This window comes from Arachis hypogaea, chromosome 11 (assembly GCF_003086295.3).
Source record: "Arachis hypogaea cultivar Tifrunner chromosome 11, arahy.Tifrunner.gnm2.J5K5, whole genome shotgun sequence".
Lineage (NCBI taxonomy): Eukaryota > Viridiplantae > Streptophyta > Magnoliopsida > Fabales > Fabaceae > Arachis > Arachis hypogaea.
Genome location: NC_092046.1, coordinates 89,046,299 through 89,052,058, shown reverse-complemented (window position 1 = coordinate 89,052,058; position 5,760 = coordinate 89,046,299). Strand labels below are relative to the sequence as shown.

Sequence of the window (5,760 nt, the reverse complement as noted above, 5' to 3'; positions counted from 1 at the left end):
TCAGCAAGTTATGTTGGCTGATATGAAAAGTTGGACCAAAAGTTAGACCCTAACTTTTGCTCCAACTTTTGGTCCAACTTTTGCAAAACTCCAACCCGGTTCAATTGGTTCACTTTGGTTCTTCTCCAAACTTCAAGAGCAATCAACCAAGGCCTCTTTCAACCCAATTCCACCAAGTGCAAAGGCCCAACTCAAGGCTTGAAGATCATTTGAAGAAAGTGTATAAATAGGATAGAATTCAAGTTCTTCGGGGAGCTTTCTCTTTTGAATTTTCATAATAGTTTTCGGAGAGCTTTGGATATTGAGTGATCTTTAATTTCTTAGTCTTGGGGAAGGAGAATTCACTTCTCTTCCTCTTAGTTTTATTGCTTTCAATTTCTATTACAATTGTCTTGGATCTTGGGTTGAAGAATTGAAGAAATTCTGTTTCAATCTCATCCTTGGATCTCTCTGTTTATTTACTGCTTAATTGAATTTCAGTTTGGGTTAATTGTTCTTCATCTACTTTCTTTGCAATTTACCTTTCCCTTGCAATTGTTCTTGTTGGATCAAGGAAGGTAGTGAGATCTAGACCTGGTTTTCTAGTCTCTGGACCCCTGAGATCTAAAATTCCAATTTACATTCTGTTTTTGCTTTTCATGTTCATTTACTTGTTTTGCTTCAGATCCGATCCAACCCAAACACTCTTTTACTTTTCTGTTTGATGCAATTTACTTTTCCTTGTTTAAATTCTGCAAATCCAATCCCCACTTCCCTTTACAATTCCAGCCGTTTACATTTCTTGCACTTTAAGATTCCGCAATTTACATTTCTTGCATTCTAAGTTTCTGCCATTTAATTTCTTGTTCTTTAAGATTCAGCACTTTAATTCCCTGTTCTCTTTAATTCCATGCAATTTAATTTCTTCAAATCACAAAACACTCAACCAAATCTTGATTCGCTTGACTAAATTAACCACTAAGCTAAAATTGCTCAATCCTTCAATCCCTGTGGGATCGACCTCACTCCCGTGAGTTTTTATTACTTGATGCGACCCGGTACACAAGAGCAGGAGGAGGATGGCGTCACTGTGCCTCCCGTCGCCGTCGCCCTCACTGCGCCGCTGTCATCCTCGTCACAGAGCCAGCCGCCGCCACTTATAGCAAAGCCAGAGAGATGGAACTCGCGAACAGAGGAGGAAGAAGTCTTCTGTCATCAACGCCACGTCTCTTCACCGCTACTGCCGTTGATGGAAGTCGCTGCCGTCACCAAACCACCGCGACGCCGTAGCTGTCTCCGGGAAGGTCGTTGGAGCTTGCTGAGGTCTGAAGCAATTCATCCATGTCAGTGCTCATTTTTATCCCCTGTTCTGTCTCTGCCTTTGGGTTCTGCGAGTTGTCGGAGCCCTCCGCCACCGAGAACCAACATTCGAGCTGCCCAGGAAACCACCATTAGAACCACTACTATTTTGGTAAGCTTACCCTGTTTTTGAGTCTTCCTTGTCGCCCAATTTGTCTCTACTGTGAAGCCTGTCATTGAGACTGTTTGTATTAAACAAAATTATCACTGTGAGTTACTCTGCACCACCACAGCTGCCACCGAGGTCGTTGGTGCTTGTCAAGAGTGCTATTCTGGTTCTGAATTGATTGGTTCATGCCACTGCTGCTGCTGAGAAGTGATCAGAAATGCCACTGCTGTTAGTTCGGTTCAAGGAGGTTGTTGCCACTACGAATTAAAAATAAAAGAAGGCTGTGTTGTGTTTGATTATCGAATTCCGGCTAATCGAGGTAGGGGATTTATTTTAAAAGTTAATCATTTTAATTTATGAATGCCAATGAAGTTTAGTGAATAATTGCGAATAATTTATAAATATTTTGTGTGATTAACTGACTGAAATGAACTCAGTTTGAGGTTGTGAAATTTGAATTGAGTTTGGTATGAAGATAATATTTTATATTTCAATCAGTTTATTGAGTTTATGTTATGGCTGAGAATGTCACTGGGTTTTGTTATTGTGAGTAATTAATTTGACAAGGTTAATTTTGGTTAATGCTGTGACTGATATTGGTTTCCTGATTTTGACAGATTTTATTGAAAATTTTGATCTTGTGTGATATTGCTGAATTGGGTGAAATATGGTTGTGAATGGTGATTCATTTGACAATACTTGTTAAATTGAAATTTGATGAGTTAACTGTTGAAAGGTTGTCATGTTGATATTTGATGAACTGAGTTGGATTTGTTTTTGGTTTGGGATTATTGTGATGATGGTTTAAGTTGTGGCTGTATTTTGATTATTGAGAATAAGCATTTGCTGCTGATTATGGTAATTTGACATGTTGGAATGGCTGTGAAATTGACTTGTGACTGGTTGGGATTGGTTTTGATGCTTGTTAATGTTGATTTGTGATTAGAGTTATGCATGAGAACTGTTAAAAGATTGAAGTTTGATTACCGAATTATTCTCTTGAAATATGATTTCTAAATTAAAACAGTTACTTTGTTAACAAGTAAATGACTTTGAATTATGAAAGGCTGATTCTTTTGGGATTCCTAGTTGATTAAGTTTAATTTTGAAAGGATTCTATGATATGTGAAAAGTAAATATGAATTGATGAGATTGGAGTTGGATTGATGGATTAGTTGGAATTGTGGAGTAAGATTGACTTGTTAATTATTATGAATTGTGAATGTCTGATTGATTGAGAATTGCCTGTTTGAAAATTGTTGAGAAAAGGGATGGTGATTTGTGGAGAAAGAGGGAACCCGTAAGGGTGGCTAAGTCCGAGTTTTAGGGGAGGTGCTGCCGAAATTTTATAAAATCTGAGGTTTTATTTGAAAAGTTATTTTAGAAGATTTGGATTTGGAAAATGATGTTATTTAAGTTTTATTTAGTTAAGAAAAGAATTATTCTACTTTGAAGTCGATTTACCAAGAAAAGGTTTATACTTTCAAAATAAATTATTTAAGAAAGAAACCATGTTTTGAGATTGAATTAATATGAAAAGAATTATGTTTTGGGTTTAAAATAAAGGATTGCTGTTTAGAAGTTTGACGAATTTATAATATTTGAATTTGAATTGTAAAGAGAGATGACATTTTAATCTTTGGAAAATTAGTAAACTTGAGAAAGTTTTATTTGATTACTTCTAATGAAAGGTTATGTTTTGAAAAGTGTTTAATGAATTTAAAATAAATGATTTTCTTGAGTCTTTGATAGAGAACTAAGCTGAAAAATAACTTTAAAGTTGGCTTGAGTCAAGATTGCTAAAGTAGAGATTATGACTGGTTTGATGGTTAGGATTTTTATGGATAAATTCCTGAGAAAGTTAAGAAAGATTTAAAGAAAAATGTTAAGAACTCAAAGGGAAAAAGAGAATGATGAATTGATATGTGGATTGTAGCGTTTTAGAAAGGATAATGAAAAGTGATAAAAGGCGGAAAAAGCCCCACGAACTGTTAGTTGTTTAACTACGGGGAAAAGCCCACGAATCGATAATTGGTTAAAATCGGGAAGTACCCACGAACTGGATGATAATTGATCTCGGGGAAACCTATAGATTGTTATTTGTTTTATATGGGGAAAAAACCCACGGACTGATAATCATTGATTACGGGAATAACCCATGAATTGTTGTATGTTGATCTCGGGTATAGCCCATGAACTGAAGATCATTGTTTGCTGTGTATTGATCCCGGGTATAACCCACGAACTGAAGATCGCTATGTTATTGTGTATTGATCTCGGGTATAACCCACGAACTGAAGATCTCTGTTTCGTTTGTGAAATGATCTCGGGGACGCCCACGAACTGAGGATCACTGTTTCCCCTTGTGCGTATATTATGGGGTCGGGCTTTGCGCCGACTGCCGGTAGTCACGAAGGAGTGGTATTCTTACCACCGACACATATGCACTAAGGACACAAAGGGAAGCCATATCTGGGACTTGTTCCTAGGTAATGTCGGGCTGCAGGGTGTAAACCGACACGTGAGCTCATGGCCTGCTTAGGACAGACATGCATCATATTGGTTGTGCATTTGCTTTTGGTTGTGTTTGCTTGTATTACTTCTCTGCGGTTGTGTTGTTTGTTTTATTGTGATTTGTTTGTCTATTGAATTGAGTTTCTTGCTTGTGCTAGTATTTTTTGAATGGATAAAAATGATTACTATTTGTTGTTATGACTGAGAATCAATTATGTGGCTGAAAGATATTTAATATGACAAGTTTTTCAATTGAGATTTGTTTTGGGTTTAGGAATTTAAAGAAAGTAATTACTTATCTAAGGTAATATTAAAAAGTATTTCAAAGGGTTTGACAAAGATGGTTTATTAAGCAAAGTTAATTATTTGCATGTTAATCATTACTTTTACGGCATTCCCATTCCCTACTGAGAACGTGTGGTTTGTTCTCACCCCAAAATCTTCCACCCTTTCAGTGACACAGGTATGAAGATTCAGTTTGAAGCTGCGGGCAATTCTAGAATTTATTTACGAGTTAAGTTCATGACTTGAGATTCTTTCATAGAATTCCCTCGCCCTTACTGCTTAAGGTTTTTATTTTATGCAGAGGGATAGGAGTTGTACCTGAATTTTATTTAAATTCTTTTGTATAATATTACTATTATTAATAAATATGTGATTATTATTACTTGAAATGTTTGATATATGATTTTGATAAACAAAAACAAAAATTTCTGGTAATTTTACTAAAATTGAATCGCGATATCGAACTAAAGGCTTAATAGTAAATAGATAATAAGGAAAACAGGTCAGTAATGCCTTACTTTTGGTACGATCATGACGTATTGGAAGTTGGGTCGTTACAATATGGTATCAGAGCAGTTCGTTCCTGTTAGAGCCTTGGGAATGGACTGACTATGCTTCATTGCATACTCTGAATGTCTTTCATGCTTTGTCACTTGTTCTGGTAACAAGAGTTTGTGTTTTTTATGCATGACTGTCTGATGATTAATGCTGTTAGGTTACCATTTCATACTTCATGGTATTAGGTCTGGCCAACTAAATACTAATGATTTACGTAGATGGGAACACTAATGGGTTATCATAGACGAAATAGAAGTGATAGGTGATGCAATTCACGGGGTTTGGGAGCGTTAGAGTTTGTGAAGTTAGCTTTGATTCGACATATAATATTTATTAATGCCACATGAACTCGTGCTTTCTTTTTCTTCGCTGCTTTCATTGGAATTCTCTAGTTTGAATTTCCCCTCAGAATGTGGTTTGATTCTTTCCCAACCATACCTTGTCATTCTTGTATATCTTTGCTTGCTTGTAATCTACTTGCTTATCTGATTATTCTTGAATATTCATCCTTGACAATGCCTATACTTCTGTCCATATATTCTGCTCTCTTTGATTTCAGTTTGAACTTATTTTATTCTAGAAATTTTCGAGGGCGAAAATTTTTCTAAGGTGGGTAGAATGTAACAACTCTAGTTTTTGAAAATCAAATAAAATAGTTATTTGTGATTTATTTTATTTGTTGATAATTTTATTTTAAGAAAATTATTTTACTAAAGGTAATTAAATGGAGTTTCATGATAATTGAAGTTTAAATTAATTAGAATTTTTATATAAACTTTATTAGATATTTGGTATGATTGAAATTATAATTTTGGTAATTGAAAAATAAGAAAGAATTGTAAAATTTAATTTAAATAAATTTTATTTTTAATGAATTATGTTATTAATTTGAACTCCTAGAAATTAATTTATTAGAAATGATTAGTTTGATTTTTATAAATGCTTTAAGTTTACGT

At 34.9% G+C, this 5,760-nt stretch overlaps 1 long non-coding RNA gene across 1 annotated transcript; it reads left to right on the top strand.

Annotated features, from left to right (window-relative positions):
• The first annotated feature begins 496 nt into the window (after positions 1-496).
• Positions 497-4,628, top strand: LOC140176369 (uncharacterized). Its single transcript, XR_011867629.1, has 3 exons — positions 497-1,450; positions 1,572-1,766; positions 4,417-4,628. It is a non-coding gene; the product is annotated as an uncharacterized lncRNA (long non-coding RNA).
• The last annotated feature ends 1,132 nt before the right edge of the window (positions 4,629-5,760 follow it).